Source organism: Phalacrocorax carbo, chromosome 8 (assembly GCF_963921805.1).
Source record: "Phalacrocorax carbo chromosome 8, bPhaCar2.1, whole genome shotgun sequence".
Lineage (NCBI taxonomy): Eukaryota > Metazoa > Chordata > Aves > Suliformes > Phalacrocoracidae > Phalacrocorax > Phalacrocorax carbo.
This window is the reverse complement of record NC_087520.1, coordinates 22,640,994-22,650,160: the sequence shown is the minus strand read 5'-3', so window position 1 is coordinate 22,650,160 and position 9,167 is coordinate 22,640,994. Positions and strand designations below refer to the sequence as shown.

Here is a 9,167-nt window from a genome sequence, read left to right as displayed (position 1 = left end):
GAAAAAATTTAGCACTTTCTGAAAACTTAAAAATTGTTACGAATTAGATGACAGAAGAATATTTTAAAAAAATTCTAAGACCTGCTGAAAAAGAATATCTATGTCTTCTAAGCCAGCTTCATGACTTTTAGGGCCCAATTCATTATTTTCTAAAACATATTGCTGTCAAAGCTGTAATTTAGCTCATAAAAATATTTGTTGTTCTAGGGATAACACATCCTGGGGTTAATGGACTCTGTAACCTCCTATGTTTTCATTATTTTTAAAAGTCAGTCATTGGCAGCCAGCTGGAGAGCGCTTTATTAGCAAACATCCCCAGAGAGCAGACACTTTAACACTTGATATCTTTTTGGCTTAGAGGATATGGCAAGGACACAAAGCTCCTCACTGCACCTTGGAAAATAAGACAACCACAGTGACACAGCCTAAAACATGCCGTGCAGCACCCCACTGACCAGTGCTGCCTTGGCACAGGGTTTCCCATCCTGTGTCTGCCCCCACTGCTACCACAATCAGGGTGAAGGGCAGGTCTGACCTGCACCCTGCCCTGACATATCACCTGCTGCATGTGTAGTTGATGTTTATTTTTCATATAAAGTAATACTACAATATCAACATTAAGTATTAACAAGTTTTAATGTGTTTTACAATTTTTTTAATGATGTTTGAAAGCAAAAGGCTGTATTCTTGACTAATGTGACACTACTTGAGAGATAAAAATCAACTTTATTAACATCATGTCTTACATAAGTATCCATATCTCTCTCTCTCTCTCTTACTCTCTCTCCCCCCCAGGTCAAACTCCATTCCTCTAAGGCATTGCAAATCCTGTTTCCCTTTTAGGTCAATACATGTTCCTGTTCTCTGTGGAAACACACATTATAACTTCTGTGCCATTTAACTTTTTAAGATATTTTAATATATTTTTTCAATAGAATAATTAGTGATATATATGGTAAATATGTATCTAAAGAATGTACAAATACATAATATATGTCTATACATATACGTGCAAATAGTATTAACATATATTAATGGGGTTTTACTGGCTAAAGTATAAAAATATAATGAACTCAACTACTCCTAAAGAAGATACAACCACTCCTTTGAAAATTAAATAAACATTTTGAAGTCAAACACACAACAAGGGTAACCAAAATGAACTTTTGAGAAAGTGTTGTCGCATGTTTTTTTTTAAACTTTCTATCAATCAGCAGTGGTTTTTTCCCAATGTGAAGTACAGCATGTTTCTGAACGATTCAGCTTGAGTGAAGGAAGCGATAGTTGGACATACACTTATTTTTGTTGAGCTGCTGACCCTTTGTTATCTGTTAGTGATACCAAGATGTCTCGCTTTTCTTAGCCAACTGCACTGGAAAAGAAGCACACATTATAGAAAAGCCAGCAAAGGCTAAAAATGTAAACTTCATTTAGAGTCTTCTGATACCTTTTTTTCACAGACACATCTCCTTGTATGGGGATGCTAATGGAAACCAGAAACAGAGGCTAAAAGAGTCTCGGGTGCAGGATTATACACTCAGTTAAAACAGGTAAGGATTTGATATTTTTGGATCTTGTCCATACCTTACTCACATAAATCAAGTTTCTGTTTCTGAAGAAACAATAGTGAAATCAAAAGTTAATGCTTACTCCTAATGTGATCAGGTGTGTATTAGCTGCACCACAATAGTTATGAAGTCACTGTCAGCCTGTCAGTAATGGTTACTGTCTTCTCCACAACAATATAAATGACAATAATAAATGTGAGATACACAAAGTGTATGACTTTGTTTTACTGAACATGTATTACCCACTGAACCTGACTTGTTAAATTCTAAGACAGCATTCAGTCGTGCTAGTGATCTGTCAAACCAGACCTGTACCAGCTAATCATTGTTCTTGTTTGAAAACTGATTTACAGTTCTTAACAAACCTAAACCACGTCACCTACCAGTCTTATTCCAAATGAAGCAGCAGCATACTCTTTTTGCATGAGGTGAAGGACACCTTACCACCAGTCTAGGTAAAACTGCCAGTCTCCAAATCACAGCAATTCTGCAAGGCAACTGAGGCAGGAGTGAAAGTACCAATTAAAAAAAATGACCTAGATTAAATGATTTGCTACTTATAGGAGAAACATGCAATAAAAAGAATCCTTCCCTCTTGGTTCAATTCCATTCCTTCAGCACAATTTGAATGTAATCGAATATAAATGTGCCCTTTCCAGAGCAACTGTTCTTATGGAGAGATTTACCTCAGCTTGATTTAAAGTATGCGTTTGCAGGCCAAGCACCCTGAGAAGCTTTGGAATATGACATTAATATAAAACATGACAAATGAAAATGGTTCAGATATAAATAAGTTCACAGACCAGTAGAGGGCAAAGTACTAAGAGTAAATTGCAAAGTTATATGGGTCTATGGTGTGTAATGATATAACTTTGGAATTGAGAACATGAGAAGTAGAGAGCCCTTAAGGGAACAAGGCTGAGACAGCTTTGCTCGCTGCTCATGTTCCTCAGGCCCCTTCTCCAGGCATGAATGAGTGGGGATGCCCTGTCGTAATGGCATATGTGTGTGCAATTTGTTATTTTAAGTAGAAAAGCCCTCATTAAGCAAAATGGATAATGGCAATACCCAGGACCTCTGGTACAGAAATGCTAGTGCATTAAACACAACATTACCTTCCATCAGTATTATCAACCCAAACCTTGCCTGCATACAGAACTTGTAACATTTTAATTACTATGAACTATACCAATATTACTCTCCTAGCATGAACACTGCTATACAAGACTAAAGATACTACTTGTACAGCAGTATAGGTGATACAAGCAGGGGAATATAAGGAATAATCTAAAACCCATTTTATAAAAGGTTTTACAGGAAAAACAAGTGGAGCTATTGGACCTTTGGGCTTTAAATTGAGACCTCCCCTGACATACCTCTGGAATGGACAGGGATTGCCTGGCTGATTTTTTGAAGCTTCTTTTGAGAGACTGTTCCTGCTCACACAGTGATCTGAGCATTTACACAAGCCACCTTCTGTCTGGGAGTCATGCAGCCATGTAAGTGTGGCAATGAATCATGGAATAATTTGGAGGTCCCTGGGCTTGATGTCCTACCCAAAGCAGGGCAAACTTTGACGTTAGAGCCAGTCTGAGCCAAGAGGTAACATTAGCTTGAGCTCAGCGCTATGTAATGCAGGATTTGGGCATGGCTGAGGCAGGCCTGTCATTGTCTGCACCTCACTGTGTTGATATGCCTGCTATCTCCTATGAATACACTGAAGGGTTTTTGCAATTTTCTGCTCCCAGGGAAAGATCTTGGCATTGGGGGAAAAAAAAGGCAAAAAAAAAAAAAAAAAAAAAAAAGCAGAGGGACAGAAAGGGTGATTTTAACACACAGCGTGTGTTATAAGGCACGAGAGACTAATGCCATGACAAACAACCAATGTGGAAAACATCGTTAACAGCCATTGTTAGATCCTGTGATATCCTGGCACAAACAAAAAAAAGTCAAAGATGTAATTAGTAGGTTAAATGTTGCAAAACAACAAGGAAGCAAACAAGGAGAGATACTGAAAACTTGCCATGATTAGAAGAATGATAAACACCACCTAGTCTTCCAGAAGAAACATGGGAGCAGAAAACTCCTTCAGAAAAGGGAGAATGCCAATAAAACCAAACTGCAACACTGGGAAGGGTGTTGCCTTTTGCAGGGCTGGGCAGGGTCCTCTGCTGCATGTCTTAGGCAGCATAAAGGAAGAAACTGAGCTAGAGCTAAGGAAAAAGCTAGGTAAATTGCAGACAGAAAGTATCTGCCAGACCCTCACTGTAAGACTAATAGTTCAAGAAAGGAACAAATGGTAAAAGCCACTCCTCACAGCCCCTGGAAAAGAGAGCTTTAGATATCACAATCTACTCTGGAGCATACTGAAGCATTGTGGTGGGGCAAGGAAAATAACTAAACACACCAGCGTGCAACGTCAGGATGCACTTCACACTATTAAAGTATACATGCACTTGGGTGGATGCTGTAAGAGAAAAACTGATGTCAAAGTCCTCTCACTTCTTTTGCCTGACATGGTCCTTGACTATGCTGTTGGAGAACCCATTGATGGATACCTCAGCCAGAAGCACCGGACTTAACTTTCATACAAAGAAAGGTCTGTATTTTGTTGGCCTTATGATTCACTATAGATGTAAAGCTTGAAAGGCAGGCAGCAGCAAAGGAAATCAGATTAAACCTGTGAGAATAAACATATAATGAGAATCTCAGCTCCTTTGAGTCCTACCTGCACTTTAGGGCACAAAAATGCAAATCAATTCTCATGTCTTGATAGTGGTGTACAAGGCAGTAGGGTAAAAACATACAAGCCAATGGTGGCAGCTGCTTCCCCAAGATTATCAAGACTTGTTCATTGAACACCTACAGGCAAGCTGCAAACCTTCAGTGCCAGTTATTTCTATCTTCACATCTGCGTGAAAGCTGGAAATATGTTAGGAGTCGGGACAAATGTGTAAGGGCTCTATCCAGGCCACCCTAAATTAGTCCTCTCAGTGACTAGTCTTTCACGTTGTGATGGGGATAGCAGGTGATGGAGGCTTATCCAGGGAAGCTGCCACATAAGAAGTGTCTGGCAGCTCCACAGAGCATGCAGTCTGAATGCCATCCTACATGCCTTCAAAGCTAGTCCCTGAGCAGAATCCTAGCTGTTAACACTTTCACAGATATAATGGAATTTAACAATCTGAAGGGTGTGCAAAGAGCACTATGCAACAGGAGGAGATGGCAAAGCTATGCTCATTCGCTATAGAAGTTGGATAGAGGAAACTCTTTCCTTACCACGGAAAAGGTTCAGATCCAGGAAAGAGCAATGAGTGAATCACGAGAGATAAATCCCACTAAAGACAACATGAATGTTGCAGCCCATTAATTTCAGCAGGAAATTTGGAGATTAAACTGGTTGTTGTGTCTGGGCTTAAGTCCACTTAAAATAATACAGATGATTGGGAGGGCAATCAGCTGCCATAAAGGTCACTAGGGCTTAGAGGTGCAGCAGCAGAAGATCCCTTACTCCTCCTGAGCAGCAGCTTTGTTCATAAATTACCGTGTAATTGTTGCAGACCCATGGAGAATGGTGCCAGCAGCTGGGAAATTGCTGAGAGGCTTTGCACAGGGAAAATGACATGACTGAAGTGGGTAGACTAAAAACAGGGAAGAAGAAAATAACATACATGGACCCCTCAGGGGTGGGGTAGTTCTTCCTGCACAAGTGTTTGGAGAAGGGACATGGCTGCTAAATAGCACTGGAATTTTCTCTCCAGCTGTAAGAAATGCTGTTTCTTCTTCTCAGCCCAGACTGTGTGTTCCTCTCTTCCTAGCTGTGTCTCCACAAGTCACTGCATTGTCTTGGTTTCAGCGGGGATAGAGTTAAATTTCTTCGCAGTAGCTAGTAGGGGACTATGTTTTGGATTTTTGCTGGAAACAGTGGTCATAATGTGGAGATGTTTTAGTTGTTGCTGAGTAGCGCTTACACCGGTCCAGGACTTTTTCAGCTCCCCGTGCTCTGCCGGGTGCACAAGAAGCTGGGAGGGGAGGGGACACAGCCGGTACAGCTGACCCAAACTGACCAACGGGATATTCCATACCATATGACGTCATGCTCAGTATATAAAGCTGGGGGAGGAAGGAGGAAGGGGGGACATTTGGAGTGACAGTGTTTCTCTTCCCAAGTCACCGTTACGTGTGATGGAGCCCTGCTTTCCTGGAGACGGCTGAGCACCTGCCCGCTCATGGGAAGTGATGAATGAATTTCTTGCTTTGCTTTGCTTCTGTGCGCAGCTTTTGCTTTACCTGTTAAACTGTCTTTATCTCAACCCATGAGTTGCCTCACTTTTACTCTTCCGATTCTCTCTCCCATCCCACCAGGGGGAAGCGAGCGAGCGGCTGCGTGGTGCTTGGTTGCTGACTGGGGCTAAATCACGACATGCATAAAGGTGGCTGTGAATGTGGGGTGTGTGATCCAGCGTACTACTGCTCAGCTTACACAGGGCAGCTTGAAGTCTCATTCCTTAGGATCACCATGATGCATACAGTACAGTTGTATTGATCCCCAAACCACCAGAGTTACACGTCCAGAAAACAACAGCCCAAAAAGAAGCCAGGGAAGAGCTGGAAATTAAATACTCTCCAGCTAGGGAATTAACTTCCAGGACAGATTTTAAGAAACGCTACAAAATGTTCTTCTCCGAAAAAGCCTTTCTAGTGCAGAGTACTGATACTTCTTCAAGACATTTTTATTCACCCCCCGCCATCAAATGGATGAAACAGCCTACCCAAAGAACGATTCTCACAAGAGACACTAAGCAGAGACTCCATAAAATGCACTGGTTTTGATATTGGTATTTTGTATGAAGGCATTTCAATAACGCTACTATGAAGGGCAATGAATGGTATTTGAGAATATTTAGAAGGGAACAGAACTGACATGCTTGCATCACCTGACCTCCTTTGTTTTATGTTGCAAGATGCACTTGTAACAAACATAGGTCAGACCAGCTGTTTGACAAAAAAGCATGTAGATTGACCTTATTGCTAATTTCAGGATGTATTCTGAAAGCAAGGCAAACTCTACTTCCCGCAGAAATAAATGAAACAGACTAGAACATTACCTCTAGCAATGATATGAAGTAGAATATGCTTAAGGAAAATAAACTGGCATTATTTGCTTACATTGATAAGCTTCACTGATTCATGTGTATTTGGTAAAATCCACTGAAAGAAAAAATAGAGAGCAATTTCGGTACACACAGTTTTGACTGGAAGACCCTGTTAACGTGACTCATTTATTTTGTGTCTGCTATGATGAGAAAACACAGCTGCAGCCTCTGCCACCTCTTAGTCCATACAGACCGATGAGATGCTGGCACTGGCAAGCAGCCAGCAGATAACCAACGGGCGGCTCTTCCCCTTAGCACTGAGGATGGCTGTAAAGCCTTCACCACTGAAACCCCCTTGTGTAAGCGGGACAGGCCAATGGCAGCAGGACAAAGTCCTCCAGCCTTCTCTACCTGTGACAGAAAGGCACAAAAACGTTCTGTTGCGTTGTATTAACAGAGAAGAGGATCCACAGCACATCCTCTTGTGTGAAAAAGGCTGCCAGCTGAGATGAATAGCTTGCAGGGACAGCTATTTTAAGTGCTTTATTACAGTGAGGGCTTTATGAGAACTATATCATACTTATACTGGCATGAAAAATATACTTTATGCCCCAGAAATCTCTGAACAAATATTCTTTTACTGTTCTCAGCTGGCCATGCTGCTGGCAGAAAGGGTTCTGGAGAAATACCACAGGGGATCCTGGACAAGGCAGGTGACAAGTCTCCTGCTAGGAGACTGTCACAGGAAGCATGGGAAAGATTTATTTGTATTAATGCAGCTACAGAGCTTTTCTGCAGATCCCAAAGTACCTTAAAAAGTTACAGGCTTTCACAAAGAAGAAAACATAGACCCAGAGATGCAAGGGTCATCTAGCAGGCCATAAAATGAGACAGTCAGTTCCCCTGATCACAGTGTCTTCCCTTTCTTTACACTGAATAGGCTCTGGGATCATCATCTGTTGGGTAGCTGCTGTGTTTAAGGAGATGAGGGTAAGTACTGACATGATACAGCGAGATTTCTGTAGTACATAAGCATTAAGGTAGCAGCAAAGATGGTTAGGAGAATAAAGTGGTGCAGGTCAGCCATAACTTTCCTATAACGTCAGATATTAAGAACTGCATCCCAGCAGTCCTTGTTATATGTGACAACTGAATCCCTGGGTTTTAACATTAAACAAAAACCCAATACCAGTTGAAATAGCACCAGCATGAGATGAAAGAGAGATGACTGCAAAGAAAACAAGAAGAGACTTCAAAGCCCTCCACTGATTCCTCACACTAAAGTCACCTTGTCCTGAGGCATCAGTCCGTATCTCCATCTATTTTGTGTTTAGATCCCACAACCACCACAGTGTCTTCAAGTTTAATTAACTGACACTGAACCTGCTTACACTGCAGCCATCCTGTGAAGGTCTTGGAGGCTAGCATGCATCCCAGCATATTACTCACTCTAACACAAGATGTCAACATCTTAGCACAAGGACTCTTCTTACTGTCAGGGTTTCAGAGCATTCACCACACGCGCTGCCTGCAATGACAATGGACCACACTTGGCCTTGCCTGGCTGGGCCAATGGATCTGTGATGAGCTGCTAGGGGGCTTAATTTGGTCTGGTTCATTGGCAGGAGGTGAAAGAGTTCCACACACATCACATCACCTCTATGAAATTGCCAGATCCTTCAAGAGCTCCTTTAAAGGCTAATCTATGATACTCAAACAGCAACTTCCATTATATATCCTACAGAACAAGAGAGGGATTAGAAAGGACTGAGCGAAATCCCCAGGATTAGCAAAATATCACTATGTGATGTCTGAAGTTTTCATTATTTCACCGTGTAATTGTATCACCATTGGACTTAGACACAAGGAAAGCAACCACAGACGGCTCTGGTGATTGCTACATTTTTAGCAGAGTGCACATACAGTCTGTAGGACATTTGCTTACTCCTCCAGGGTCCCACAGAATTAAGAAAATAGTTTTGTAATATCAGAAATAGCTTCCTGCTTTTTGTCAAACATCAGGAGAAATACGCCTATGTGATAAGGCAATGTTTGACACACAATTGTGATGTCAGCACCCAAGGGAGCAATGTCAACCCTGGTATCAGTTTCATGGCTTGGTACAAGAAGTGTTACTAAAAAAGGAGAGTCTCAGAAGTTGATAGGTTTAAGTGCAGTGTCATTTTCTTACCACTTCCAGGAGCCTCTCAGTGATATAGCCATGTCCGCAGTGTGAATTTCTTGGGAAATGCAGGTGGTAGCAAAGTGTGGGAGCTAGCAGAAAGTACAAGTCTGGGAGGAAAGAAGGGCAATACACCTCATTTTCTTGTGTGAAGTCTAGTGAAAAAACAATCTGCTCTAACATTCAGACCCCAGCTTGTTCTGTGGAGTTCTGGAAGCTGTATCAGTAGATATCTTGTCATGGTTTCACTAGCTGTAGCTGGGAAATAGATGGGAGTCACTGTGTTGTTGAAATCTGTGTAGATATACCGATCTTAAGCAA

General features: G+C 41.6%; 1 long non-coding RNA gene across 2 annotated transcripts; it reads right to left on the bottom strand.

Moving 5' to 3' along the window:
• Positions 1-617: 617 nt before the first annotated feature.
• Positions 618-9,167, bottom strand: LOC135314741 (uncharacterized). 2 transcript variants are annotated; one of them, XR_010374224.1, is made up of 3 exons: positions 8,856-9,167; positions 1,952-2,066; positions 618-1,367 (listed from the first exon to the last, which is right to left on the bottom strand). It is a non-coding gene; the product is annotated as an uncharacterized LOC135314741 (long non-coding RNA). The 2 variants fall into 2 exon arrangements; XR_010374223.1 differs by having other exon boundaries at positions 618-2,066.